Below are 19,353 nucleotides of genomic sequence, written 5' to 3'. Positions count from 1 at the left end.
TCTTGATCTCGTTCAAGTTAAAGCAGGGAATCACAATCTTCATATTGAAACTGTTGAATATAGAAAAAATATCCCAGACCAGATGGTCCTATCCCTGGTAGGATAGTAATTTTCCAACCACCCTATTGATACTCCACATCAGGTTTAACAAATGTCATAAGGTTACATATAATGTCACCTTGTAGTAAATTAATTGTGACTGTCTCAGCAAAAACCCGACTTGTTCGCACAAGCATGCATTGAGAAAAGCTTAACTTAAAATAGCTTTGTACAATTACGCATGCTACAATGAAAACATGCGCAAGTTGTTATCAGGCCATTACTCGGAGAAGGAAGACTCAAATCGATTAAAACTACACTGCTGTATTCGCCCACTCACAGAGAATTCAAAAAAATCTTTTTTTCATTTCTGTAGCCCCAACAGGATGCCTGTCACATGCGTTTCTTTATGATGCAGTAAATGTAAACAAGATCGTTGTCATTTTTTCAACTAAGAGTATATGGTGGGAAGGGAGAACGTCAAACTGATGAAAAAGCTATATGCTGAGTCTATACAGCTCTATGGCATTGTTCAAACAACTCAGTGATTTGTGTTGATTGGTGATTAATTATATGAGTGCAGTGGGCACACTTATGTATACGTGAATACTGAGTGAAAGAACAGTGTACTAGAGAAAAGTAAGACACAGGCAGCTAACATGGAAGGCAAACATCAACTTTTCTTCATGATCATGGAGATTCTACTCGAGATGTCATCATGGTCACCATTCCCTGCCTCGACAGTTCTACTCGCAAAAGTGACATACCTAATTGATCAATTTGATTTGTGATCTGTGTGATTTTACTAAAGTAAACAAACAATTTGCATTTCAAAGCACTTGCTAAAAGTGCATGCCACTATGATATTACAATAACAAACAATTGGTTTGTGTATGAGCAAGTTGTATATATGCACTACTTAATTCCTAGATCCATCACTGTACTCTGGTACCATATTCACTATACAATGCATTATCATCCATTATGAGATCTCACTGCTGCACGTTTTTCAGGATATGAGTATAAACTAGAAAATGATATGAAAGAAATGGAGAAGAAGTTGCACGAGATGGAGAAGAAGTTGCACGAGATGAAGAATAAGTTGGACAAGTTAGAACATTTAGAAGCATATTTGTTGATCGGTGAAATTGCCAGTAGAGAAGAAAGGGAAATGGCGAAGCACATATTGAAAGACTTCCCTGAGATCAATAAAAGCTACATAACGTTTAATCAAATTGATATGACGATTAATGGAACATCCCAGTGTCCATCAATTAAACTATCACAAGAATAAAATAGCTGATCAGAATTGGTCTGATATAGAGAAACAACTAAGTTTGCTGTTATTGGCATATAATAGTACAACACACATCAGGATGCAATACAGATTACACAAAATTTAAAGAAAAATGTTGCATAAGCATTGGATGTTACAATGTTGAAAGATAGCTCAAAATTTTAAGCAGCTTTGAGCTATTAGTCTTAATTTTATCATCCAATGGTAGCTTAACGAGTGTATTAGTTTGAATGTCCATATTTGACTTTTGTTCCAGAGTATAATCAACCATAGTGACGAGGACGGATGATGACTGATATAATGCTGAGTGTCACCATTCGGCATATGGTAACTGCAGTTGGACCATAACTAGAAAGCCGAAGGTTTTGGCTTGGTTGTGGTTGGAATACTTGTTCACTCTATCACGAGGACTTTAGGAATGAACATGAGGACTTTAGGAACATACACAAGACTTCAAGAAGGCAGCCTACGAGGACTCCAAGAACGGCTATAAAGACTCAACAAAGGTCAAAATATGACTCACTACAGACTAAAGATGAATAAAGACATTCTATAATAAGCTGGCATAATTCTTATTCTTTGCTGGATGGCGAGTTTTTGATATGAATTGACTATTGCATTAAATCAAAAAGAAACATTCAACTCACTTATCCTCAACATGTTAGTAATCTCTATCACTTGCCTAAAACCTCCTTCATTTGATGGATGGTACTCATGGTTGGTGGTATTTGTTGGTGCCTATTCTCCTGACAACGCTCAAGACATTGTGTGTGGTAACAGATATCTCATATTGTGGTTTAACTTCCATTGCCAAAATTCAAAAGCAAATGCAAGTCAGAACAGAAGGTACACTGCTGTAACAAGTGTATTAAGTTTGAATGTACATATTTGACCCAATAAGCCAGAGTGACTCAAGACGGATGGCTGGAATGATGATGTGTGTTGCCAGTCATCGTATGGCAACTGCAGTTGGACCACAACTTCAAAGCCTAAGATTTTGGTTTGATTGTGGTCACATTACTCCTGAAGACATGATTGCAAGGACTTCAAGACGGCATCAAGAAGACACATCCTCTCTAAACAAAGCCCACAAGGACTTTAGGAATGTACAGGAAGACTTTAGGAACGTACATGAAGACTTCAAGAAGGCATTAACAACAGCATACGAAACTCCAAGAACAACTACAAGGACTCACTATGGGCTAAAGATGAACAAATAAAGAAATTAGAGGTAATATTAATTTTGTTTGAATATTATGAACAAGCAGGTTAGAATAAGTAGAACAATTCTTGATTTGTAGACATATTACAATCCTTCATCGCTGACTAAATCTGCTTTCCCTCAAAATGTACTTGGCAACACTGCCAGTACCAATTCTCCTGTCAAAGCTTGTTATCTTTTAAGGGTACTATAAACAATATATTAATAACAGATCTTGCAGTGACTTAATGATGTGTAAAAACTCCTTCATCCATAAGGACATTCTATAATAAGCTGCTATACTTCTCTACAGCAACAACGACTTTGTCTTTTACTCAAATTACAATGCTAGCATAATTGTAAATTCATTAAATATGCAATAAATATGAAGAACTAATTGTGTTAAATGACGAGACTTTGATATGGATTGACTCCTGCATTACATAAAAATACATCATCAGCTCACTCATCGCCAGCATGTTAGTGATCCCCATCAATTGCCTCAACCCCTCCTTCATTTGATGGCTGGCACTGATGGATCATGGTATTTATTGTGAGTGATATTGGATGGTCCATGCCTAACTAAACATTGAGTGTGGTAACAGATCTCCCAGTGTGCTTTACAACATGTAAAGCTTCCATTGTCCATCACACGATCCAACGACAGATGAAGGCAATCTATAACAAGTTGCTTCTTTTACTATATTAACAAATGGTGCTTAAATTATGGTGCAAACTGCATCTATATTATATTACTAAGTTGTTTATGAATTATAAATGTTTTAAACATGCAAATCTTTGCTGCAAGATGACTATCATATCTTACATTTGATCAAGGAGGACTAAGAAACAAATGAAAACATTTACACCAGAATATAATGCTACTTTGTGTTCTGTTACTTACTTGTCAACCCAACCTGCTAAATTTGTAACTAGAACAAGTTCTGGAAATACAGCTGGAAGGAGACATGGCAAAGTAATGACTACAACACTGTAACCACTTCACTTCTCAGTAATTAATTCAAATGCAAAATTACTTAAACGGCATGTCCCACTGTCCCTTCTTTGGCTGGTATATCTTGTACTGCATTAATCAGATAGCTACATTTAGGCTGAATAGTATAAAGGCACTCATGGTTCCTGTTTGCAGGAGATAATATGCCGCTGTAATGAGTATATTGTACATATTTGACTTTTGTTCTACAGTATTGTAGTGACGCAGAATGATGCTGCATGTCACCAGTCATTGTATGGCAACTACAGTTGGACCACATCTTCAAATCTGAAGGTGTTGGTTTGGTCGTGGTCACATTACTCCTGAAGACATGCTGTCCTCTCTAATTAAAGTGCCAAGAGGACTTTAGGAATGCACGCGAAGACTTCAAGAAGGCATTAACAACAACATACAAGGACTCCCAAGAACAACTACAAGGACTCACTGCAGACTAAAAATAAACAAAACTTATTTTTCTTTGAATACAACCACATGCAAATCTTTGCTGCAAGATCTCATCAAAGAGGACCAAGAAACAAACGAAAACTTTTACACCAGAATATAATGCCACTTTATGTTCTGTTACTTACTTGTCAACCCAAACTGCTAAATTTGTAACTAGAGTAAATTCTGGAAATACAGCTGGAAGAAGACATGACAAAGTAATGACTCCAAAACTGCAACCACTTCACTTTTCAGTAGTTGACTCAAATGCAAAAGTAATTTAACAGCATGCCCCACTGTCCCCTCTTAGGCAGGTACACCTTCTCTATAGACTGGCTGCATCCTTGCATTATACTTGACAACACTATTGGTGACTATTCTCCTGACAATGCTCAAGACATTGCGTGTGGTAACAGATCTCCCAGTGTGCTTTAACTTCCATTGCCAATGATACAATGACGGTCTATATTTCATCATAAATGCTTTAAACGTGCTGGAAGATGACTGTGTATAAGTTATCATCTCTTGCATTTGATCAAAAAGAGGATCCACTGTCCATTCTTTGGCTGGTACACCTTCTCTTTGGAGTTAGTTCCCTTGGTGACTTCTTCCAGACAAGAAATGTTCGTTTAATTCTTTACTCTTTATAAGGAGTAAAGTTTATATATCTTGCACTGCATTAATCAAATAACTACTAGTTTTTGTATATTTAACTCGTGTTGGCTCTCTTGTTGGCTGTCCTTGATCTTCTTCCAGACATGATAAAAACTTCATGTAATATCCTTCACATGAGCTGTAGCCAGTTCTCTTATAATGGCCCGGGGTGGTCTTTGTTCTTGGTTTGTCAAGAGGTGACAATTCTCCTTTACTGGGTGAACTATCATTAATCCATTTAATCGGGTTTCTTTTTGGTGCACAAAGTCACTTCAACAAACTCTACAGCCCTGTCATGTTGTGGCTTGTTACATGGAAATGCCTGCCATACTTGTGGTTGTTGTGGAAGAGAACAGTGTTTACGTTTGGCTGCATTTTGACTGATGGATTTCTCTTGTAGATGAACTTGCATTATACAGCGGAACCTCTATACATGAATCCTCTGGGTGTTCCTTTTGTTACTTTTTAATACACAGACTATTACATTAGAATTTTAATTTAATGGTAGGAATCACTATCTGTTTCAGTGCTGTTGTTTACAGCACTTAACTGATGCACTTGGAGAGGGGACTCGCTGTCCAATCTTTGTAGTTTACAAAATGACAGAATAAGTAAATACGCAGAGTCCATAGCATAAAAGATGTGCTTTTCACCTACTGCAGCAGCTTGTGCATTTACTTGTATAATTTTTGAATAGTTATAACGGAGCTATCTCTGCCCCAGAATCTGTTGTCTGACAGGATGAGTAGGCAAGGTTGACCTTGTAGACATTGGGTTGGATAGTGCTACCCCTGAACTTGCTGAACTGGTCATTAGTTTTGTGGCATTTGTTGGGTGGTCCATACACAAGTTGTGTTGTCTCTCATGTCATGTGAGGTCATATCATTTCAATGCTGTTGTGGCTACTGTTTGTTACCCTGGTTTTAGTTTGTCTTCCAGGGAAGTCAAAATGCTTCTTATTTGTACTAATTTTCTTGCATTGAAGTGTTTTCCTTGAAAGTGACTAAAGTATATATTGTGGGAACTCTGTGTGGTGACTGTTCAATGTCATACTACACTGGTTATCTCTGTGTCCCTCCAGTTGACAATGGTGGTATGGCTTGTCCTCCTAGTAGATCTTGGCGCTGGTGGTGCTATCTGGTCCCCACGATCTATCTGTTGTCTGACAGGATGACCAGATAAGGTTGGTATCGGGTTAGATGGTACTACCCTAAAAACTTGCTGAACTGGTTGATGATGGTGATGCAGGTCTATGTTGTGGCTGTCGTTGAGTAGTCCATACCTCAGTCGATGACCAAAATTATTTGAAGGTTCACTGTCCTTTCTGGCTGGTATGCCTTCTCTTTGGAGTAGGTTCCCTTGCTGGCTGTGTCTTCAACTGTCTTCCAGACATCACATTTAAAAGAGTTTCTGTAAAGTAAAAAGTATGAACTGGGCTTAATACAATGCAATTGAATACTATCCAAATATGAGTGATGTTTCTTCATGGTTAGAGCAAAGTTACTATCCTTAAAACAAATGACACACAATATCGGAAAGTCTGTAACAATTATGGTCCAAGTGTTCACCATCACAGTCCTTCACACAAAGTGACTTTGAGGGTGACAACTAGTCCACCTCATTATGTCACATGCATCACTAACATAGTCCTGGGTATCAACTCTCGTAAAGTTGTGTGACTATGAGAGTTGATGTCTGGCTAACACGTTTGTGAAATTGTTGCACCTGACTCAGAGGCTTAATAGTCCAAACATTACAGAACTTCACAATTTGTACATCAAGATGTGTGACTGTAAAAACTTTGCATTACATGTAGTTCTAGCAGTGCTGAATTGTGAATGAGAACAATTCTTGATTTGTGGGCATGTGAAAATCCTTCATGGCAGACCAAAGTTCCTTTTCCTACAAATGTACTTGGCAACATTGTTGGCAGTTGTTCTCCTGGCAATGCTTAAGATATTGCATGTGATAACAGATCTCGCAGTATGCTTTACATTGCGCAAAAGCTTCTATTGTCCATTGGAAATGATTCAATGACAGATGAATGCAAAACTTAACAAGTTGTTTCTCTTTACTGCAAAAAATTAAATGGTGCAAACTGTGTCTATATTATGTAATAATGTTTTAAATATGTAAATCTTTGCTGGATAATGAATGTGTATAAGTAATCACTGTCTTGCATGATCAAAAAGAAGATCCACTGTCCCTTCTTTGGCTGGTACACCTTCCCTTAGCTCTCTTGGTGGCTTCTTCCAGACAAAAAAAATTTAATTTTTTGATAAGCATTAAATCTTGAAATGTATTCATCAAATAACGATTAGTTTTTGAATATCATCCTCATATTGGCTCTCTTGTTGGCTGTGTCCTTGATCTTCTTCCAGACATGATAAAAACTTCATGTAACGAACTTTAGCTTGTTCTCTTATAATGGCTAGTGAGGATATTTGTTCTTGGTTCATCAAGAGGTGACAATTCTCACCCATTGTCAAATCTTTGCAGTTTACAAAATGAAAAGAATATTATAATAAATACACAAAGTATTTATAGTTTATAGGATAACTGATGTTGCAAAACGCGAAGACTAAAAATGCATACCCTAAGGCTACAGACTTGATTTCTTTGCTGCTTAAACACTTGAGACTTGCCTTTCACCTACTGTAGCAGCTTGTGCATTTACTTGTGTAGTTTCAACGGAGCTATCTGGTCCCCAGAATCTGTAGCAGGCAAGGTTCATCTTGTAGACATTGGGTTGGATGGTGCTACCCTTGAATCTGCTGAACTGGTTGTTAGTTTTGTGACATTTGTTGGGTGGTCCATACAAAGTACCAACACAAGGTTTCAATCTTGTTGATGAGGACATTGATTATTGTTATCACTGTTGATCATGAGTAGTTTTTTTTTTGAATAAATCAGCTATCATTTTTCATCACTTAAGGACAACTCAGTGGCTGAAACACCTTCTCTTTGATGTAAGAGTATTGTGTACTTCTGTTAAATGTTTTGAGTTGCTTAACTATATTGTACTGACTGTTACATCACAGTATTTTGACTGCTTTATTAGAGCACTTTAACTTCACTGAGACAAAACAAGGCGGGTTACTTTTGCTGATACGTATTCTCTTGTGTTTTTCTATTTCCAGTTTTTCCACTGGTCCCATTGTCATGGTAAACACACGTTACACAGTGTTATTGATTAGTTGCTGAATCCAGTTCTTGGGTACCAATTTTGTACTTTGCAATGTGCACTATTTTTAGACAATTTCATACTTTAAAAATAAATGCAAACAATGTACGTTCCATTTGACAGCATAAACGTTAACCTTGATGTTGCTTCTATTTCATTAACTAATATAGTATGTAGTATGCACCATATATATATATATATAAAGTTGCAAGCATTCAAAAACCCCACTTGATAATGCACGTTCTATTATGTAGTTCTACTCCCATCCCATTGCAACAGTTCACAGAACACATACACAACTTACCAGTACAGGTCTTGTACACGGTAATGTATTAGACCGGCTGACAGACCACTGACTAGTTGTGATAGACCTTCAGCAGCTGTATGACTCCTCCCACTGCAATGAACACTTACTCCTTGTCAAAATCAATGCTAGATAGATGCAATTACACATCTTGATTTAGTTAATATAATATGAATATAGCACAGATAATGAACTTTACAGGGGCACAATTGTTTTAAGGATGACGTTACTTTGTCTGTGATTCCTTGGTAGGCTTAGATTCTGTTCTGACATTTTCTGCAGCTTGTTGTATAAAACAAAAACTTTGACTGAGCTTTCTATGTCATCATGAGATGGAAGGTAGTGTCTTTAGGGCCAGAATCACAAATGCAAATTGTACAACTCAAACTGATGTTCTATTAGATGTCCAGCATTACATCATCACATGTCATTATTGCATCATCCTTTTATATATATCCACTTCCTTGGATAGAACTTTTTAATGGAGCCATACAAAGTATGAAGTTATAAGTGCATTAACGCATGTATGGCTGCATGTGCAAACCTGTTAGTGCCTGTCATATCTTTTCAAGACTTGATTGTGTCTGTTATTAATCACCTTAATCCTGTCTACATTGAATAATAGTCTTATTGCTGGCAACAATACTACAAACCTTTATTGTATTCTTTCATTACATTTTCTTTGCTGCATTTATATCATATAGGGAGAAGGGCAAAACCTTATGGTAGAGGGAAAGCTAACTTAAACATTTGTAGTAGAGGAAAGCATGGTGGCACCCACTTAGCCATTATTTTGTATAACAAAGCAGATTGCTGTTAAGTAGGCGTGGCTCATGACGAGTATCATGCATACACACACTGTACAATTGATTAGTACAGTGGGCGTGACTCCAAGTAAGCATCCATACAGCAATGAACATGGCTTCATGCATACCCTGCAACACACCTTACTGATAAATGGGTATGGTGCCACGTTTGACTATAGACACTGATACATGATCCCAATATATGGGCGTGGCTCACAAAAGAAATTGAACTGCTGCAGAACTTTCCTGCATTGTCAAGCAAATTAACTTACTTCACACATCAACTAATCCAGATATTCTATAAGTGAGTCAGACTCTGACAGATACTCATCACAGGTAGCTAGTAATAGCATTCACAGGGAAACTTTCTTGGTTTTGTCAAAAACTGTGAAATCCACAAAAGTTTTGCCCATTAAACTTAGTTTTTTTTTTGTCATAGTAAAGTTTAACAGTGATGTAACAGTTCAACATAAAATGTTATGTTAGAGAAGCCGATGTATCCAACTATCCATTAGGGAAAGCCATGTATGTAGGAGTACCACAAAGATTATTAGCGGCTTAGAGTGTTGCATCAGTGAAGCTTGCTAACTACAGTTTGGTTACCAAACAGTTGTGCGGCTTGACAACATGTCGTAAGACAAAAATGCTATCACCCGTTAAAAATTTATGCACATGCACATCTACCTGTCAAAAATTTTGTTGTATTACTCACTACCTGCTACAAAAAAATAATATCCGGTAGTGAATTAATTAGGTAATGTGGTTGTGCCCCTGGCATTAATAAAATTGACAGTGAAAGAATAAAATAGAACACAAAACAGTACTTTAACAAAGAAATAGACAATAATTTATTCTATTGGCATACCAGGTGTGAAGGATGATGGGAAATGAATTTGCTGGAGCAATTAACAAGGTGATTAGATCATTGTACTATGTAGGCCCTGAGCGGCAAATGACAGTCCGTGGCTGTGCTTTGCCGGTTATAAAAGATCGTGAAGCCTCGTAAGCACTACAGGGATTGATGGGACTCCTCGTACACTTAGTGATGAATGGAACTACAAATACACTCACACGCAAGTTTGTAATGTTTCTGTCGCCTATTAAACACTTAACAGACTTGCTATTCATTGTCCAATACAAGTAGGTATGAAATGGTAAGTGTATAGGGCAATTTTGCTGTGGAAATATTTGTCCATTGTGCACAAGTAAGGTGACAACAATTAGCTTTGTTCTCAGTCGCCCACATGTTTAAGTAGGTGAAGGTCGGATGGCGCCAGTTGCCTTGTCCCGGAAGTGTGCACTAACTTAAAACTACACACTTGAATAAGTGTACGATCACCTAATATGTTGTTCTCCAGTATTAGCTAACTACATAACCACCCACTACTGTACATGATGAAGATGTGTTAAGAGTTGTTCTATTACAGGTATCTGTAGCTCACAAGTGCTGCATACAGACACTCTTCCATCAGCTAGCAGATGATTACATCCAAGCCAGGATGCCTATACTAGCTGGTAAGTTGACAGTTACCATATAGAGCAGTTGATGTGTGCCTGCACAATATTTGGGTGTGTGGCTAAGATGTTATACATGCCATATCCCTGATTAATAACAATTGCAACAGCAAAAAAGTTTTACACAGCGCAGACAGAGCAGGTACGAGTATATACCATATGTCACTTGAAGTGACACTTTTAATTGACTTGAAAGACAATTACATACATCCACAGTACTGGCTAGGAGATTCTTAGTGTGGTTAGAAAATGGTATGTTGGCAATGCTTTGAAGTTCCATTAAAATAGCAGTCTCTATATCACGAAGAGACTCCAACATGAGTCTCTTATTCATTAAGAGACTCATGGCTAACCACACGCTAGTTAATTAGTTATCACTATGCACACAAGAATTTATTATTAACCAGAAACTGTTTTTACCAAACTGTAATAAACACAACAAGGGTACAAAGTCAAAAAGATCTAGTCACTGTTCTTCAAGTCAAACAGTTATGCTAGTACCTACTCACTGTTCTTCAAGTGAGTAAAGGTGAAGTTGACTGTGCAGTTCACTGCATTGCTAAAGTCTATTTTTGGAAGAGATTCTAGCAATAGACGGAAGTCACCGTTTGATTGCACACTGTAACAAAAGGCTGTAGCTTGCAATTACTCGAGCGTCGTAGTTCTTCCCCAAACTTAATCTCAAATTCCTGTGATGCTTTTACAAGCAACTCATCACTAATATCGTCACCGAGTCCGTACATAGTGTCACCCCTCACAGACAATGGATCGCCGGTAAACAAAGCTTGCTGTTCAAACGTTTGCGATGCAGCTATAAATAGAGCATCATCCATCTCGTTGAGTTCGTAGCGAGTATAACGTGTGGCACTTTTAGGCTTCAATGTTGTATCTTCCAGAGGCTTTTCCACAACCTGGGTGGACTCCACAAAATCTTCAAACTCCATTCCAACTGGCGAGATACCGGCCTTTCTAAAATTGTCGCGAAATCTACGAAGCAAGGACGGGCATCCTTTCCACTGGTGCGATGTTCCATTTTCTAAAACAGTTAGACAGCACACACTCCAGCCTCTTCGAGGTATAAATGCTGAGTAGGAGGTGTTAGAATGACGCAACATAGAAACCGAGGCAGAGCCGAGGTTTCTATTGCATCATTCTAACACCTCCTACGAAGCATTTATACCTCGAAGAGGCTGGAATGTGCTGTCTAACTATAACTAGGTTTGCATCAGAAGTTTGGGGATGTGGCTGATGTACTGCAGATGCCCCACCCGTGCAGTGTAATGGTATTTCCAATGACACAGTCGACATGTGATGTGTCTTATTAAATTATTACACACTACATGAACTACACATTACATGTATACACACATGGAACATACACCCACACTACATGATATTATGTCAGATTAAAAAGATAATATTAAAGTACTAACAGCATGGAATCAGAATCTTGATATCAAAACTGTTGAACATAGAAAATACAATCCCAGACCAGGTGGTCTTATCCCTGGTAGGCTAGTAATAATTTTCCCAACCACCCTAAAGATACGCCACACCAGGTTTCACAATTAAGAAAAGGTCAAAGGGTTTACATGTCGTGTCATCTTGTGGTATATTAATTGTACTAAATTAACCACTCCAGTGCCTGAAATAAGGATGACAAATTGGTGGTCATTTATTAGAGCTGTGCGATAGTATCGATACTGCGATAGTATTGATACCTGATTTGGTATTGCGAAGGAAAGTCTAGGTATCGCCTGTATCAGGTATATTAAATTAAGTGCACGTGACGAAATAATCTTGTGTCAAAATGGCGTCTCAGTAGTCAGACACGCTAAAACGTGTGAATCTAATTCCGCTTGCTCGTGCAAGCAGTACAAACGAAAGGAGGAACCGGGAAGAGATGTGGAGCCATCACAGGTTAGTTTTTGTACTTGTAATACACTCGCTATGGGATATTTGCATTCATTTCAACTTATTCAGTAACCACTATACTAGTTAGTGGCTACACATAGGACGCTAGTACTCAGCCTGTACAGAATGTTTAGTACCAAATAAAATTTTCTCAAAGATGTGGACTTCCTATGGCAGTGTAGAGGTGTTCTATAACTAAGTTGGTGGAGCTAGACTAGGCTATGCCATGCCATGCCATGCCTACGATAGTTATATTTTCACAGGTGTTTTGTGGCATCCAGAAAATGTTAAACCTTGTCATTCATCAATATTGATGGTTTCTCTCTCTCACATGTTATGTTTTTAATTTAGTAACTTACTACATTATTGCAAGCTTCACTGTTTTTCAGTTAATACCCAATACTTAATGTATATCGTGATGCTTAAGTAACAGTATCAGGATACACAAACTTTGGTTGGTATCGTACAGCACTATCATTTATGAGGATAAGGCGTGTTTTACCATCAGAATTGTACTGATCCTTTGATCAAAGTAAACGTTGATATGTGAATTACTTCTGTACATGATAATTCTTAAACAATTGTTCATTTTAAAATATTTTATTCTGGACCAAATCCCACATATCTAGACAACTCCTAACAGTAAATTTAAACAATCCACACCTATCAAAGCATCAACAAGAGGCCAGTAAGTAGTGTCCTAATATCTGTGTGATTTTATTTGTATTTCAAATATGTCTCTTGTACTGCTAAAAGTGTGTGCCACTGTGATAATATTACAATAGTAAGCAATTGGTTTGTGTAAGATCAAGTTGTATATATGAATATACTCCCTGAGTCCCTGTAATTGGTGTAGTGGAACTACTGATAGCGGTTTATACTAAGATAACCGGAGCAGTGAAATGATGTATCATTGTTACCATACAGGACAAACTAGTGTAGGAGAAAACTGTACTAGGATTAGACTTGTCTGTGACTAGTGGTGGTATTGGGTCATTACCACTATCAGATGATCTGCCAGGACCATCAGGGCTCCAGTCAACCCCTTCTTCTTCCACCAGTGGATCTCAGGCTTTGCAGGACATCATGTGAGCTATTGTGTTGTGTGTAACACATACACTATAAATGTATGTATTTACACATGTTTATCATGTGACCACCATGTGTGTACACATGTTTATCCTGTGACCACCATGTTGTGTACACATGTTTATTATGAAAGTTCTTTCTTTGGTATAATAATCTCTGGCTGTTAGTCTCTTCATGGTACAGTAATGGAGTTTCTTTTTTCAATTTAGTATGTATTTTTCTGTTTTTAATACTTTACTGATATATCAAAATTTTCATTTTTTTGTACTTGGCAATATCCACAAGTGAGGCTTATTTACACCCTTTATGTCTGTTCGTCTGTCCATGATTTTTGGACCTGGTGATTTTCTCTGGGCTTACATGTATACTAGTTAATAGCCGTGGCTACTATAACTTTCATGAGAGGAACAGGGCAGGTACAATGTAAAGGCGGCTAAGGTCGCTACTATGAGCTTGTGTGGCAGAAGGCCACATGGGCTCCTTTAACCATCCTTTAATACCGTTATCCATAACTTAGCTCCTCTCAAAAACTCTATTTCCTGGCTTACAATAGATCCTTTGCTTAGTTTCTCCTTCAAACATGTGTTATCAACACTTACACATATTTAGATACAAGCTGTGGCTCTAATCCGAGGGTGGTTCTTATGACAATAATTCAAGTTTGCACTGCGTCTACTGTCCAGGGGCAACTATTATGCAAGCTGCAGCTATTTTCCAGTAAAATACCATACGTGTGTTGTGTGTGCACATGTGTCACAAGAAATAGACGTATACGATAAATAATACAAGTAGATGTGAACTCCTACAAAATTACCAACAAAATTTGCTAGTTGTAGCATTAATTCTGGTACATAATGGATTCTCTTAGAGAGTGACGTCTGAAATGGTCAGTGGTTTGTGTGTGTAAAAGATGTATAACAAGTTACAATGATGTGTACAAACACACACAAACTACACATATTGCAAGTAGTAAATGCATATGTGAGCTTTTTCACATACCCACATTTTTGAATTTTAAAACTTCACAACATTTTGACTGTTGGATTAAATTTTCAATGAGTGAAGCCAGCTATTATAACATTTAGTTTGCTGGCATGGAAAATGTGGGGAAAGGTACCTTTTCGCAAAATTTGGTTATTTATCTAAGTATTTGTATTTTAGGCCAATTATGGGGACTGGAGAAGTGACGAAGTCCCTTAACAGAGCTCATCAAGTTCAAAGGGGCTCAGCACTTTGATATATGGAGACTCAGTACAAGGATGAAGCATTGTGTCAATTTCAATGTAGCTTGCTACACTGAGAATGAACAAAGAGTTGGAGTTTTTTGAAGCAGAGTAATCCAATAGCCATTCCTGATTACATTCAGCTAATGAGCTAAACAAATTTTCCTGACCATCACAAGCTGCAACAACAGTAGTGGTGTAGTGGACAAGAATATACTAGTAATAGATGCTAACAGCATCATAGGTCTATATTAATCTTTACATGGCAGCACAGCAATTAACGCTAACCATATGAGGAGAATTGTTAACAGAACTGTGGAAACACATGTAAGATATCTACTTTGAATTGACACATGAATGCACGCACGTACACACGCACGCACACACACTGCTCTTGTCCAATGTTTTATTAGTTTCACATAGCGAAGCACTACAACAATCACTATATGTATAATTGACCTTAATTGCAGTCAGAAAAATATCATGAATACTAAAATTTAAAGGTACACAAGTTGTACATGGTTGTGAATTGTCTTTCACCCAAATCAATATCCCAGTCATTGAGTGGTATATACAAAAATTTAACTCACATCAATTGACTTGATATCTTGAGTGATCAAATTCACTTGTCATCAATGCAGTTACTTGTCATCTACGCGGTTCAATATCCTGCAAGGAAATAAGTTTTAAATTTTTTTTACTCATGTTCAGTTCTATTACATATTTTCTCTAGTCATTTATACAACACATGTTTAGTAGTTAACGCCCACTACTTCAACCTTGTATTGCTTCAAATCTGCTAGAAAATTCTGATATTCTGTTTTGGTATAAAATACATCAGTGCATTTTAATGACATACAAATAGTTGGTCATGTATTGAGTGAGTGAATGAGTGTGTTCCCAATCTACAGTCATACAATGGGGACATGGTGTCAATTGGGGAAGCAATATCCAACTGTCCATGTCTCACACAGTGAATTTGGGGCCATTGTGGAACTTTGGGTTCTACGACCTCTATATGTGAGATATGGAGCAGTCCTCCTGTAGGTTACTATAGTACTGCCCTGGGAGGATTTGACTGCTAGTACAACAATCTTTGTGCATGTAATATGTGCATGTGTGATGACTTGGTGTAACAGATATCGTGGTGTATCCTCAGGTCTAAGATGCAACAAAAAAGTACTCCAAAATTGGTTACTCACTCTGGCATCACCAGATCATTGTACACTGGTAAATACGTTCATTATTTATGTACCTGTTAACTTGTCAGGATTCCTTCTACAACAGATTCAACACTGGCTAAAGTATACAACAAGATTGTGAGTAAAGCAGTGACACTCAGTGGTGCTATAATCTACCACACACATATTTTTTATTTCAATTTTATTTGTGTGTTTATCAATACATTTTATTGAATTGATTATTATTAAAGTGATAATGTCAGAAATAACTATTAATTATGATTGCAGATTGAAATGATTATGATTAGAATATGTATGCTACACGAAAATGTTCTTAATGGAACAGGCAGAGTAACTGATGCTCCTTTAGCTTGTTCATCGTCAGTATAGAACCCACACCCCTTAACATGATACTGACACCAGATGACAAAGTGCTCTTCATCCAGAAATCTAAACCTACAACATAACAAAAATTTTGATGTGTTGTAGAAGCACTTACAGTACACCAGTTAGCAGCCCATCAAATGACTACGGTCCTCTCTTATAATGTTGCATAGAATCCTACCATGTAGCTAGGCCATAGGTTGAAGCCCCTTACTTTATCAAGCAAAGAAGTTTCCATCTATACAAGGATAAGGCTATACTACAAAGCAATACAAAACAGTCTATTGTTTACCTGGACTGCAGCCTCACCATCTTGGTAACGCAATGCATGAAAATATTAGGGGTATTAAAAGAAGGGCTAAAGTGATATAAGTGGCTAGAAATAGCTAGAAGACGATAACTAGTTAGCTGCTGTGCTAATGGAAACAGCTACTAAAATCTCATGGGCTACATCTATGGTGGTAAGCTAACTGCAAAAGTCTGCAATGAATTTTATAAACAGATGCACTAGCAAATACCAAGCTTCCAATAATGCATCACTAAGTGGAATCATGTGAGTGTCAAGTCAGCAATTTTCGAGTGGAGGCCTCTCTGGCCTAGCTGTGAATACTAAAGAATTTCAAAAGTGGAATCACGTGAGTGTCAAGTCAGCAATTTTCACGTGGAGGCCTCTCTGGCCTAGCTGTGAATACTAAACAATTTCAAAAGGTATTCCATTAACTGTACAAACATTAGCTAGATATGTTATTTCACCTTCGCACAGGTAACTAATAAATGAGACAGGCCCACGAAGGGTACAGCATAACTTTCTCAAGACATCGTTTGTAGGTTTATACCAACACAACATTGGACTGTGTAAACATTGTAAATATGTAGGGTCCAACATGGATACTTCAGCCGTCACCAGGTAAGCAATAAATAAAAGGGTTATATGTACAAATGATAATAATAAATTGATTGATGGCCTCTAAATTTAGTACAAGTCAATTTCCAAATAAGGTTGAGTAAAGATGTAGTTTATAAAGCAAGTTTACATTGTTGACACACAATAAAATTTACTGTCAAATTAAATCAAGATCAACTGATTAACGGTTAACAGTAACCAAACTTTTAAATTTATTACCAGACAGCCAATGTCAGCTAGTTGCCTAGGGCACTGACCAGTCTGCTGCAACCATGTTCAGAACTCCTTAAGCCTGCATGAGGATGTTACTCACAACCAGAGGTCCTTTATAAGCTGAGAAAACTTTGATGATGCTACCCCCCCCCCCCCCGCATAAGCAACAGGTGTGGAATTGACCAGTTGCAGCCTCACACTTAAATTGCTAGAGTGTGATATTCTCTCCTAGATCCACTGTCAAGAAGCATACTGATGTACCAGAAATTCGATATTCCAGAAAGGATTTCTTTGCTGATAACAGACCCACATTTTTGAGAAGAAACTATAGGGTTATCTGGATACAGATGCCCTGATAACTACTGTTCTGAGGAGGTCATCAGTAACATAATATCCATGTATACTACCACATAGATGCTCAGAGATCTTGGCATCTCCATAGCCGGCTTGAGAACCTTTGTGAATACTCTCGGGGCTGTGCACAGACCAAATGTGAGGCAATTTAACTGGTAAGCCTCCTCTCTATAATAAATAGGAGGAAATGAGGTACTATATTGAGACCACAAGGAAAGCATCCTTTGGAACCTTAACTAAGTGTGTGGATTGCGTAGGCGTCCTCAAGTGTCCACACATTAACAGTTTCCAGTGTACCCAAAATAGTATATACTTAAGTACATCACATACACCTATACTATACTAAGACACATATATATTTCCCTTTTCTTCATGTAATACACAGTTTTGTTCATTGAGAATGAGTTTACAGATATACCAATGCAAAAATAAAGTATGTGCCTGACTGCTATATTAGAATTAAAAAACACCACCATGTGTTCTATTAGAGTAGTTTATTTCAGATGTGGTAAAAATCATTTTGAAAGTGAAAGTCCATCCAGAACATGACCACCCGTGCGAAAGATGTCACATACAACTAACTTAACCACATAACAACAGCCACCATTTTTTTTTCTAAACAAAGATCATGTGATCATTACATAATAGCATTGTTGGTTATTTAATGTTTCAATTGAAGATGTGATCACTATAAGTTTATTACAACCTAGTGATAATTAAATAGGGCATTTGAAATACATTCTTTTTACTATAATAAGAACTGCTAGATAGGTTAATAAAGGACTACAGGCTTCTTGTCACATGTAGTGGGCATCAAATAAAATATATTAATCTATTGCTTTTACTTTACAGGAGGTGTTTATGGGAAGTAAGGTAAACACATACAAGTGTATTTGTAGTGTATTAATGTACACATGTTAAGTCTATAAGTCAGTTTATACACAATTACTATGATTGGGTGGATAAATCATAGCTTAGTGTGGTCACCAATGACCTTCTATAGTTTGTGTAGCTCCAAGAACATGCAGAGCTTAAAGGGGAGGGGCTCCACTGCATTTTGTCATGAAATTGAAGCTATAGCTACCTCATGATCAGGTTAGTAAAAATTAAATAAATAAAAGAAAGTGTGTACTTGTTTCCTGAAAACTATTTCTGTGTTTGCATGTAGTGTGTGTGTGTGTGTGTGTGTAGTGTATGTGTGTATGTGCACACATGTGTGGGTAGTCAAGCACCCTGGTAATCACAAGGTTCCAGGTTCAATGCTCTGTTATGTTTAGTTGCCATTATTGCTTCCTTGAGAAAGAAACTTTACTTATATTGCTCCAGTCTCTGTATAATAATGGGGAACTGGGTGACCTTGTGTCAGCTTGGGATACATTGTAAATGCCCAACTGTCCTAGCTTTTTACTTAATAACCCTCTTGTTACTCAACCCTCTAACTGTCTGGTTTTCTGGCAAGCATACCATGGACTGAAAATGGGGCTGTATTAGCCAACTTGAATAGATATTCACTTAGTAACTATATATCAAAATGTTCCCTATGAACTAAGGAACTCGATCGAGGTGCTTTTGTTTACACATGTACAGCGAAAACTACAAGATTGATAAAAAACAATAAAGTCACAAAAACAGTAAAATCAGTTGTAAACACAA

At 37.4% G+C, this 19,353-nt stretch overlaps 2 protein-coding genes and 1 long non-coding RNA gene across 11 annotated transcripts in view; 2 read left to right on the top strand and 1 right to left on the bottom strand.

Moving 5' to 3' along the window:
- LOC136237578 (uncharacterized) overlaps positions 1 to 19,353 on the top strand; it is a 39,337-nt gene that overhangs the window by 1,646 nt on the left and 18,338 nt on the right. The window contains exons 4-8 of one of the 3 annotated variants that reach the window (XR_010692531.1): positions 10,351 to 10,438; positions 13,280 to 13,440; positions 14,603 to 14,991; positions 15,824 to 15,894; positions 15,952 to 16,149. The gene's annotated coding sequence lies outside the window, so the exon portion shown is untranslated. The other 2 variants (XR_010692529.1, XR_010692532.1) reach the window with 2 other exon arrangements.
- Positions 1 to 19,353, top strand: part of LOC136237574 (uncharacterized) — a 46,169-nt gene that overhangs the window by 17,602 nt on the left and 9,214 nt on the right. The window contains exons 1-6 of one of the 7 annotated variants that reach the window (XM_066027774.1): positions 16,859 to 16,937; positions 16,993 to 17,053; positions 17,106 to 17,136; positions 17,579 to 17,855; positions 18,553 to 18,573; positions 18,704 to 18,795. The exons of 5 other annotated variants lie outside the window; for them this stretch is intronic. The gene's annotated coding sequence lies outside the window, so the exon portion shown is untranslated. Of the gene's footprint in view, positions 1 to 16,858; positions 16,938 to 16,992; positions 17,054 to 17,105; positions 17,137 to 17,578; positions 17,856 to 18,552; positions 18,574 to 18,703; positions 18,796 to 19,353 lie in introns of those variants that run through there. One more of the 7 variants, XM_066027775.1, reaches the window with a different exon arrangement.
- Positions 1 to 19,353, bottom strand: part of LOC136237589 (uncharacterized) — a 76,256-nt gene that overhangs the window by 49,862 nt on the left and 7,041 nt on the right. Inside the window, exon 4 of the long non-coding RNA XR_010692568.1 lies at positions 15,255 to 15,333. This is a non-coding gene — a long non-coding RNA (uncharacterized lncRNA). The remainder of the gene's footprint in view (positions 1 to 15,254; positions 15,334 to 19,353) is intronic.

Source organism: Dysidea avara, chromosome 11, assembly GCF_963678975.1.
Source record: "Dysidea avara chromosome 11, odDysAvar1.4, whole genome shotgun sequence".
NCBI lineage: Eukaryota > Metazoa > Porifera > Demospongiae > Dictyoceratida > Dysideidae > Dysidea > Dysidea avara.
The sequence above is the reverse complement of the archived record's forward strand: the minus strand, read 5'-3'. Positions and strand labels throughout refer to the sequence as shown.